The following is a 12,048-nucleotide window of genomic DNA, read 5'->3' as shown; positions in this document are numbered from 1 at the left end:
ATCCTTCGCTGGCGCACTGATTGTGTGACGTCCTTGGCTCTGGCTCTGTGTCTGTGCGCTGTCTGCGCCGGCGAACAGCAACCTTGCCACCTTCATGTGGCACTCCTCCCCCCCCTCGCCGGTGCACCCTGCTCCCTTTGCCTCCTCGAGTGGCAGCAACTTCTCGTTCTAGTCCGTGATTCACTCTTGAACAACTTTTTAACATAATGAAATCAAATAAAATGTAGGTAGAAGCTTTATGCAGCGAGCGTCGCTTGTGCCACATAATAACACACACACACATTGATATATGAAATACATGTGTGTGTGTGTGAACATAATAAAATATATTTCAGTTGTCTGCGGTTCCTGTTGCTCTCTCTCTCTATATATCTCTTTCTTCCGTACAACTTTCTCATCTCTCATTCGAGTTTGCTGCTCAGCTTTTGCTTCTTCTTCATCAACTATTGTTGTTGTTGTTGTTGTTGTTGTTAGCCCAAAACACTTTCGATTTCAGCGGCACAAACTGCATACTTTCAATTACCAGCAACAACAACAACAACTACAACTTATTCCATTCGGTTTTCTTTTGCTTTGACTTTTCTTAACACTTCAATTGATTTTCTTTTGCCGACAAACAAATTGTTAAGAAAAATCTTTAAATTACATTCAGTAAAATCACAATATTGCGGTATTATTCTTAAAATATACCAAAATCGGACTATACCAAGAATAATAAAATATACCGAATGTTCTATATAATTAACTGTTATCTCAATGAAATATACCACAAATACTAAAATATACTGATTTTTTTTATATAATTAACTGCTACCAAATTAAAAATATACCACAAATACTAAAATATACCGAATGTTATATATAATTAACTGCTACCAAATTAAAAATATACCACAAATACTAAAATATACCGAATGTTATATACAATTAACTACTACCAAATGAAAAATATACTACAAATACTAAAATATACTGAATGCTATATATAATTAACTAATACCAACTTAAAAATATACCACAAATACTAAAATATACCGAATGTTATATACAATTAACTGCTACCACAATAAAATATACCACAAATACTAAAATATACTGAATGTTATATATAATTAACTGCTACCACATTAAAAATATACCACAAAAACTAAAATATACCGACTGTTATATATAATTAACTGCTACCGAATTAAAAATATACCACAAATACTAAAATATACAGAATGTTATATATAATTAACTGCTACCAACTTAAAAATATACCACAAATACTAAAATATACAGAATGTTATATATAATTAACTGCTACCAACTTAAAAATATACCACAAATACTAAAATATACCGAAGGCTATATAGAATTAGATGTGATTCAAACAATGCAAGCCATCCAGATTAGGATTCATCATCTAAATATCTACAGATTATTATGAATTTGTTTATTTCGAAACATACTCGAATACAATAAAAAGTAATATACTAATTTTTCTTTTGAAATTTAATAAATATTTCAAAAAATAAATACATATTTATAAAAAAGAGTAAAAAGAATTATTTTTAACTGCAAAATTGATTCAACTTTTTGTCAGTTCATTTAAAACTACAAATTTGTAATTTAGTTCTCTTATTGTTTTCATTTTCCAATTTCAATTTTTATAAAATATTTTGCACAACTTATAATTAATTATTATTTTTGAAATTAGTTCGATATTTGAATATATTTTATAATACAAATTTGCATTTAAAGTACTAGAGTACTACGAAGTAAAGACTTTAGCTCTTAGATTGGAAAGCAATAAAAAACAATGTCATATTTATAATATATATAAAAGAAATAAAGATTAAATATTAAATCTTCAGAATTCAACTTTCTAGCTTCTTGTTTTTTAAGATTAAATATTAAATCTAAATCTATGAAAATGTTTTAATCGAATTGACCGAAAGCACAAACTTGAAGCTGAATCGAAGGAAATCGATAATGTACAACGAAATGTATTGTGAGTGAGGACAATCAGCAGATACTTCAATGCACAACTGATTAGGCTCCCCCAATGAGGCAGATTGAATAAGAAAAAGTCCCTGACAGAGAGCTATTAAGTTGCAACAGCTAAAACGAGGCGAGTCGAATCGAGTCGAACATCATTTTCATTTCTCTGGCATCTGAATTCTTTATTCCTGACTCCAATTGAGCACAGCAAAAAAAAAAAGAAGAGAGAAATGGAAAAAGGTCCTGTGGCTCAATTGTTCTTAGTTTCTGGACAATGTTTTCGGTTCACAATTCACAATTTAAATAGATGTATTCGCATTCGCATTTGAGGAATTCCTCAACGGGCTGCTCATTTTGGTCTAAACAGCCGCTGGCTAAAATGGAAATGGCAAACTCAGCTCAGTTTAGTTCTTTTCTGTTCTGTTCTCGATGCGGAATTCAAAGTCCAACTTGGACATGGACTCGTCATCATTTTATGCGACAAAAACGACAATTGCAGTGCAAGCGACATAGCTTTGTTGTCCTGCCTCCTGCCTCATGCCTCGTGCCTCTTGCCACCTGCCTCCGCTTGGCTTGTTGATTCCCTGCCAAGTTGCTTCGATGCCATTTGTGTCTGTGTGTGTGTGTTATTTTGGGTCTGAACATTGCACTTTACGAGCACACAACGCCACATTCTTTACGAGCCTTGTAAAACCAACACACAAAAAAAAAATGCTAACAAGAAACTGAAAACAAACTTTGAAATTCCCTCAAAAATTCGGTTAAATCTTCACCTACTTTAAATTCAACTATTAAACTATTTGAGTAGGTTAAAATTTTGAATAACATTTAACGACAGCATTAAAGATTATAAACATCTATGTTGTCAATAAATTTCAATTTAGAATTTAGAGAGTAATTTAAAAAGCATTAAACGAAAGAAATTTTTTTACTATGATTTAAAATGCTTTATTGTTTTTAAATGACTGCTATACTATATGTATGTATATATTAAAGATAAACTTCGACCTTGTAATCACAAATTAATACAGCATTGAATTATTATTATTATTATTATTTTATTGAAATAAAGAATACAAAATTCCTTATTGGAATGATATGACATAGAGCGACTAAAATAATAAATATCTTCTATTCTTAAATTAAATATTGTTCTTCTATATGATTTATAACAAAACAAATCAGTTATATTTATTCATATTCTTATTCTTAATATATGATAATGCACTTTCTTTACTTTATTTATTTGTATTTAACTTAATCATTTATTTCATTTCATTAATTGTTTTATTTTTTATTTATTTTCATTTTTATTTATAGTTCATAACTAAAACTTTCATAATTATTTAAAATTCAGTTCAACAGGTTTCATTCTTAGTTTAGTTAAACGATTTTCTTTAATTTTACATAAACTTTTAGTAGGTAGCTGAAAAGTTATCTATTTATATTGCAATTTTATTGTTTAAAAGTCATTTTCAATTAATTTAAATTTCTTTTTATTATTAGGTTTTGAAAATCTGAAATTTCGTTTGTTGACAATAATTTTAATATTAAAAAGTCTGGCTCTCAAATTCAAGAATTTTATTCTTTAACCTTAAGGATTTTGAATCTTGAAAGTGCGAAAGATGTTTCTGAAAGTAGAATTGAATTTCTGTTGTTAGCAAGTCATTCTGTAAGTAATCGTGATTTAAGATTTCTTTGATCTTAAATTGAACAATTTTTAAATGAATTTTTTAGATTTTCCATTCAAGAATATAATTTCGAATTTCAGAGATTGCGAAAACTCAAATTTCTGTATAATTTTGATATTTTGATTTAAGAATAAAACTTTTTAGTTTTTCGATCTTAAAATGAACAATTTTGAAATGAATGTTTTTAGATTTTTCCATTCATAAAACAAGAATTATATTCAATTCGAATTTCAGAGATTGAGAAATCTCAAATTTCTGTATAATAAAACTTAGTTCAACTTTGACATCAAATATAATCATTATTCCAAATTTCAAACATGATTTTAGCATGTTTTTTTCTATGTACACATATTTATTAAGAAATCTGATAACAGTTCTTTTCATTATCATTCTTTTCTTTTATTTAACTATGTGAAATGTGTATTTTCTAATATAAAAACTTGTTATATATAAAATTACTTCTGCTCTGCAAAAATAGCTTTAAGATGTTTGTATAAATGTGACTTTTGTTAGGAATTCATGTTTCTTATATGTTGGACTTAATGATTCGTTGCTTTAATTCCAACTTTTAGATTTTAGGTCTGAAGTGAATCAGGTGTTGAGTGAAGTTGAGTTGGGTTGAGTTGTGGCTTGGGTTGTGGGCCTTTTTGGCCAATGCTTGCCAACACCTTGGCAAATAGTTAACAGCGCTCTGCTCTCTGCAATTGCTGCGTTTAATGTCAGGGCAAAGAGAGAGACAGAGAGAGAGAGAGAGAGAGAGAGGGGGGGAGAGGGGGAGGGAAGAAGAGTAGGAATAGATGGAGGCTTCATTTCGTGCGCTGTCGTCCATCAGTGAAATAAAAATGTCACTCCCATTGCAATCCATCACGTGACAAATGTGTCTCTCTGTCTCTGTCTGCAATGTGTGTGCAAGTGTGTGTGTGAGTGTGAGAGACATGTGTGTGTGTGTGTGTGTGTGTTGGGCGTAAATGTGCCGAAAAAAAAAGAAGTAGGAAAATAGTAGAGGAAAAACACGCTGCCTCGTCCGGCCAGAATTCAGCAGCGAACAGAGAAGGAGGTGGAGAAAGAGGAGGAGAAAGTGGAGGAGGATGTCAGGCAGAGAGGAGAGGACTCGCAGTAGCCAGGACTCAGGGCCAGGACTCAGCCAACGACGAATGACGTGACATGGCAAAACTTTTAGTTTGCCTGACAACACGCAGCAAGCGAGGAAGCGAGCGGAGGGAAATGGATTCGAGGTGAAGGCGAGGGCGAAGGCGTCTCTCTTTTCCTGTACAGGGGCGGAGGGGCGTGGCCCTGGCTGCTGCTCCTGCTGATGTCACATACGTTTCGCTCTCTTTCTGTGTGTGTGTGTGTGTGTGCAACGTTGCATTGTTTTTTGTTTTTTTTTGTATGCTGCTTTTTTTCGGCGCTTCTCTGTTGTTTTTATGTGCCTTTAGACCCCGTCCACAGTTCGTCTTTGTTTTGCCGCTGCTGTGTTTTCTAGATTGCATCCAAAATTTATGTTGTCACTGCCGTTGTTGTTGTTGTTGCTGTTGTTGTCCGCGTTTTCCTCCCAAAATGAAGGCGGCGGACATTTGCGCCCAGCGCTCGAGTCGATTATTTATAAGCAGTGACAGCGTCGCGTCAACTTGATGATAAACTATGTTTGCCACGGCGCCCTAATTGAAAATAATGCAGCGCCCACACAAGTTGACGCCCCCCCCCCTTTTCCTTCGCTTCTCCCCTCAAACATAGGCGCGTCCCACTGGACGTATACGCAATCTAGGCGGCAAGAAGCAGAAGCAAGTAGGCGAATTCTGCTCAGTGCTGCGCTGCCATAAAATAAAACAGATAGAGAGAGAGAGGAAGCAAAAATGGCGCAGCCCGAAAAATTGCAATCAAGTGCAAAATTGCCGACGTAAACGACGAAGGCGACGGCGATGGCAAAACTCAAACCCAAAGCTAAAGCAAGAAGATGAGGCGCAGGACCCCGAAAAAAGTGCAGGCTGCATGCTGCATGCTGCAGGCTTCTGGCTGCCAGGACACGTACTTGCAACGTGGACACCAACGTCGTTGCCTTCTCCTTTCTCCTTTCTCCATTCTCCTTTCTCCATCGTCAGCAGCAGCGCCATCATCGTCATCACAGGCTTCTTGCTTGTTTCTACTCGCAATTTCGACTCCTACTTCTCTGCTTCCATTTGCTTTTCCTCATCGACGTCGTCGTCGCCGTCGTTGTCGTAAAAACAAACTAAAAGCAGCTTCACTGCTTTGCGCCCACCCAAAACACAAAAAAAAAACAAAAAAAACAGAGTCCAGGCAGTTCAAGGCGTTCCAACAGTTTCAGTTCTCAGCATCGATGCGGAGTTTCCAAATGAAAGACCAGGCTATGAATACCCTAGATTGAGGAACATTGTGGAAATGAAACATTATATTTAATGCAAATTTAGAGAATTTCATTTTCTTATAGATTGACCTGAGAAACAATGTGGAAATGAAACATGAAACAATGCAAATTAAAAGAATCTCATTTTAAAATTGACCTGAGAAACAATGTGGAAATGAAACATGAAACATTGCAAATTAAAAGAATCTCATTTTAAAATTGACCTGAGAAACAATGTGGAAATGAAACATGAAACAATGCAAATTAAAAGAATCTCCTTTTGACCTGAGGAACATTGTGGAAATGAAACAATTTATGTAATGCAAATTTAGAGAATTCCCTTTTCTTATAGATTGACCTGAGAAACAATGTGGAAATGAAACATTATATTTAATGCCAATTTAGAGAATTTCCTTTTCTTATAGATTGACCTGACAAAACAATGTGGAAATGAAACATGAAACAATGCAAATTAAAAGAATCTCCTTATAAAATTGACCTGAGGAACAATGTGGAAATGAAACATGAAACAATGCAAATTAAAAGAAACTCCTTTTAAAATTGGCCTGAGGAACAATCTGGAAATGAAACATATTTAATGTAAATTTGATGAATTTTGCTTTTGTTTGAAACATTATATTTAATGCAAATATAAAGAATCTACTTTTTTGTAGAGTTGCCTAAGGAACAATATGTAAATGAAACATTATATTTAATGCATGGGGAACAGTATGGAACTGAAACAGAAATAGTTAATGCAAATTTAAGGAAATTTCCTTTTCTTTTTTATGACGACTTATTATGTCTTCAACCAATGCAATTTTAGCTAATAAAGTACATGACAATAAAAACAATCCATAAATGAAACATTATATTAAATACTATAGTTGCAAAATATTGAATATGCAAGTGAAGTATGAGACTGCTATTTAAAAATTGCAGAAAGACGGATCTTTTTATTATTATTGCAATAACAATTCAAAGAAAGATCAGTTTCAGCTTCCAAATATAACTATTGCTTAACTGAAGGAACAATATAGAAATGAAACACAATATTAGAAGAAATTTAAAGTAAAATTTAAGATTTACAAAAAAAAAAAAAAATAAAGACAATGATCAGTTCAACTTCCGTCCAACTATGGAATGATGCATATCAAATATAATGAGCTATTGGAAATGAAACTTAACTAATTCAATTTAAGCTTCATTGAAAGCAAAAATGAAAAATGGGAAAAGGGAAAGAAACTGTTTAAACGATTTTAACATGGATCGTGACGGAATAAAATTTAATAAACTTTTTGTAATGAAATTATGAATTATGAATGAATGAATTATTAAATTCAAATTTCAATAAAAAATTAAATGGGAAAGAAACGCATTATACGATTACAACTATAATTTCACTATTAATTAGTGCTCCGGGATATGATGGAATGAAACATAAAAGGCTATGTCAATTTGTGACCTGATGTGAGAAACAATCTGGAATTGAATCACAATGATAAATACAAAATTAAATTCAACAAACTTTAAGATGAAATCTGAAGAAAAGTATTTCAATTACAGCAATTACATACAATTTATGCGTGGTACGCTGGAATGAAACATAATAAATAAATGCAACTCAAATAAGTTAAAACTAAGGATTACAAAATAGATTTATATTTAAATATATAATACAACTTCTTCTACGGAATAAAATATGATAAATTATTGAAATTTCAAGCTTTAAAATAAAATCTGAACTAAAAGTTATTCGTGATACGCTGGAATGAAACAACTAAAATAAGTTAAGATTAAGGATTACAAAATAGATTTATATTTGAATATAAATTCAACATCTACGAAATAAATAATTAAAATTTCAAACTTTAAGATGAAATCTGAACTAAAAGTCCACATACAATTTATTCGTGGTACGCTGGAATGAAACATAATAAATAAATGCAACTCAAATAAGTTAAAACTAAGGATTACAAAATATTTCTACATATAGTATTTGAATATAAATACAACTAGCTCTCTCAGCTTTTTACTTTGCATTTGATAAGCAACTCTATTTCATGGTAGATTCCGTTTCGTTTCTCAGTGAAACGTCGGAATGAAACAGCAGCGAAATAAAAACAAGTTGGCATGTCAATCAAGGCATTTAGAAGCGCATCAATCGCAAATTTTTTTTTATTTCATTTGCAGTCGTCGTGTAAAATTTTCTGCGTTCCAATTTTGAGTTCGCTTCGATTTGAAGTCATATCAGATGCGTTTCGTTGGATCGTTTGGGATTCCAGGCAATCGTTGATCCCCCAGCGAATATGCTTCAACGTTTCTTTTTTTTGTTTTTTTTTGCTTTCCCCATTCCCCATTCCCCATTTCATGAGAGTGGAACACAAAAAGCAGGCAGAAATTCCATTAATTTTTGTCCTTCTTATCGCTGCGTTGCTTTTGCTGCTGCTATTGGGTTTGGGGTTTGGACTTGTGATTGCGATTGGGCGTTGAATTTTAGGGGGGAGGAGGAAAGGGAGCAGCGGCAACAGAGGCAACATCAGTGGCTGCTGCGTGCCACAGTGTGGCAGCTTTGGCTTAGCAGCGTCACGTGCTGGGCGCAAACTTAACGCATTTCCGTCCGTGCAACATTGGGTGGCGCCACCATCTTCTGCTGTCACCTCCTGACTGCCTCCTGACTGCTGGCTCCTGGTTGTCCTGGCTGCGTGCACAAGGACCTTATTGATGCAGCGACGACTTTGGCAAGGCTGCAAAATTTATTGAAGCGTTAAGTTGCTGCCTTTGGAGACTTGGCTTAGTTTTTCCTCTTTTCCTCTTTTCCTCTGCTCTTTCTCCTTCCTTCTGCCATTTTCCATTCTTATTTTGCCAGCAGCTTTTTATTATAGTTATTTTTTATTTTCGCCTGGCAAAAGTGGCTCTGCAGGTATGCCAGGCAAGTGACGTAATCTCGAGGATTGCCAGAGACGCAAAGGCACGAAGGACGAAGGACGAAGGATGCTGGATGCTGGATGACAAAGGACAAAGGACAAGGGTCAGCCAGGAGTCGTGCATCTCACTCAAAAGCATTTCACTGTTGCTCTTGCTGTTGCTGTTGCTATTGCTGTTGGTCAAAACACATACACGGAAAGTGCATTACGGCCATGTCCATCTGCTGCTTCTGCTTCTTCTTCTTCTGCCTCGGCTTCGGCTGCTGCGTTATTTTTAACGGCCAGGCCATTATTTAATTAGTTGCGTTAACAGCTAAAGCGCTCGGTGCCAATTCTGATTAAGACAATGTCAAAGGTCAGCGAGATGCACTTCTCTTGCTCTCTTGCTCTCTCTCTCTCTCTCTCTCTCTCTATTGCTGCTCACTTCACTCTGACCTTCAGCTTTCTAGTTTGTCTCACTTTAATCAACATCAAGTTATTTCCCAATATGATCACTAAATTGCGATCGTTTTACTTAAACATTTTGCTTTTGTTGTATTAATTATGAATTTAGATAAATAATTCTGTGGAAAAGTGTGCCCGTATTTTGTTTAAAGTTGGTATTTATTAGGTGTTTTTAAATTAAATTTAATTCAACAGCAAACTGAGAATTGGATAGATCATAAAAATATCTTTTTACTGATCATTTTTTCCTGCAATCATATAATAATAATTGGGTAGCTTTATCATAACAACTCGTTGTTTTGTGGCGAAAAGTATGCCCGTATTTTTATTAAAGTTGGTAATAATGTTTTGAATAAAAGCAAAACATTGTGGTATAATTATTAAAATATACCAAATAATATACCCTAGGTATACTGAGGATGGCATTTGGTATATTTATGAAGTTCTACATTATAAAATTGAGGTCAAAATATACCAGATTGTCAACCAAAGCAGCTAAGATCCCATTGCAGTAGACGTATAGTAATTTGCCATACAAAAGTGTTTTTTTTTTTAATAACTTCAACAATTTTTATCCGATCACAACCAAATTCCTAGAAATAGTAAACACTATAGTTATTATTGTACGTACAAAACTCTAGCTTCAAAGTTACGCCTGTCATTTGATTTTTGTCAATTTACGGGGGCTAAAGTAGGCGTGGCAAGAATTTGAACCAAACTTGATCTGCGTGCAAGCATAACAAATGATGTCGAAACAAATTATATCTGTATCTCTTATAGTCTCTGAGATCTAGGTGTTCATACGGACAGACGGACAGACAGACAGACGGACAAAACTATATCGCCTCGGCTGATCACGAATATACATTTATATGGGGTCGAAGAGGCTTTCATCTGCTTGTTATATACAATTCCTGCCGTCACAAAATTATAATGCTCTCTATCCTATGGGTAGTGGGTAAAAATATTCAAATATACCAAAGGCTATACTTGTTACATATAGGCGATAACAATTTGAAATAAACAAAAGAATACTAAAGAATACAAAAATATACCGAACGTACATCGATATACATACATATACATTCTAAATAGAGTATAAAATACGACAGATTATCATTATTCATTATAAGCGAAAAATATTAACAAACAAGTAAGAAAGTTATAGTCGAGTGTACTCGACTGTGAGATACTCGCTACCCATTTTGAATAAAAGCAATATATTTTGCGGTATTATTTTCAAAATATACCAAATATACTACAAAAATACCAAAAATATATCAAATAGTATATGTGGTATACCGATATTGTTCCAAATTCAAAATATACCATGAACGGCACAATATACCAGATTGATTTTTTTGATTTGCAGGGGCAGAAGGGGGCGTGGTAAAAATTTGAAACAAACTTGATCTGCGTTATAGCTCTATCTCTTATAGTCTCTGAGATCCAGTGTTTCATACGGACGGACGGACAGACGGACATGGCTAGAACGTCTCGGCTGTTGACGCTGATCAATAATATATATACTTTAGAGGGTCGGAGATGCCTTCTTCTACCTGTTACATACATTTCCTGCCGGCACAAAGTTATAATACCCTTCTACCCTATGGGTAGCGGGTATAAAAAGTACAAAATGTATTCATAATTTCAAAATGCTTTATTATATAAAATTAGCAAGCAAATTAAAAAAATAGTGGATCGAAATTCTCGCAGTCGGTAGGATTCGAACCTACGCTCCCAGAGGGAATCTGATTTCTAGTCAGACGCCTTAACCGCTCGGCCACGACTGCTGAGTTAACGGTATCCGAGAAATAGTTGAGTTATTGAATGAAGAAGAAATGCGTTTGAGCAAATTGTTTGGCTTCTGTCTCAGCAGCAATCAGCAATCGGCAGATGATAAAATTATAAATATATTGTTTGGCAAAAAATAAAAATTGAGGAAAAGTTTGTCAGTGTCGCTATAAAGTAAATACCACGAAGTGATAAGGTTTCCGATTTACGATAATCGACACACAATACTTAGATAAAATTTGGAATATATTGTGAAAAGTTCGTTGTTCCCGCTGACTTTATTATGCTAGAACTTTGCCATGTTGCGAGTTGTTGGTTGTTGGTTGCAAGTTGCAACCTCTTCACTTCACTTTACTTCACTTGAGTCGCTGTCAATTTCCACTCGATGCCGTTACACGTCGTGCGTGGTGCAATTTTCAGCAATGACACGCCAATATTTGCAATGTTTTGACGTCCCACATACCCTGTAAAAAGTCTTCGAAAGTGGGTATATTCATAATCACTATTAATCGATGGCCAAAAACTGTCATCAGATTTATTTCAATCAGCAATCATCAGACTTCAACTCTGTTTAATAAATTTTAATGATATATACAGTTCTATAAATATTATATATAACAATTGTAATCTGAAACAACTAAACTAAAGTAATTTTGTATTTCCATTTCATTTAGTTTTCTCATTTTTATTTTATTAGTATATAGTTAAGTAATAATATAGTTTTCAGAGTACTTATCCTTAAATATGATTAAAGTATTTGTTTACCAAATGATCATCAATAAAATATAATAAAATATTGTCAAACTTTATTATTTCATTTTGATTACATATGTATTATTCTTAA

At 33.8% G+C, this 12,048-nt stretch overlaps 1 non-coding gene across 1 annotated transcript; it reads right to left on the bottom strand.

The window, feature by feature from the left end:
* Positions 1–11,121: 11,121 nt before the first annotated feature.
* On the bottom strand, positions 11,122–11,203 carry Trnas-aga (transfer RNA serine (anticodon AGA)). Its single transcript has one exon. It is a non-coding gene; the product is annotated as a tRNA-Ser (tRNA).
* Positions 11,204–12,048: the final 845 nt, after the last annotated feature.

Source organism: Drosophila albomicans, chromosome X (assembly GCF_009650485.2).
Source record: "Drosophila albomicans strain 15112-1751.03 chromosome X, ASM965048v2, whole genome shotgun sequence".
In the NCBI taxonomy this organism is placed as follows: domain Eukaryota; kingdom Metazoa; phylum Arthropoda; class Insecta; order Diptera; family Drosophilidae; genus Drosophila; species Drosophila albomicans.
The sequence above is the reverse complement of the archived record's forward strand: the minus strand, read 5'-3'. Positions and strand labels throughout refer to the sequence as shown.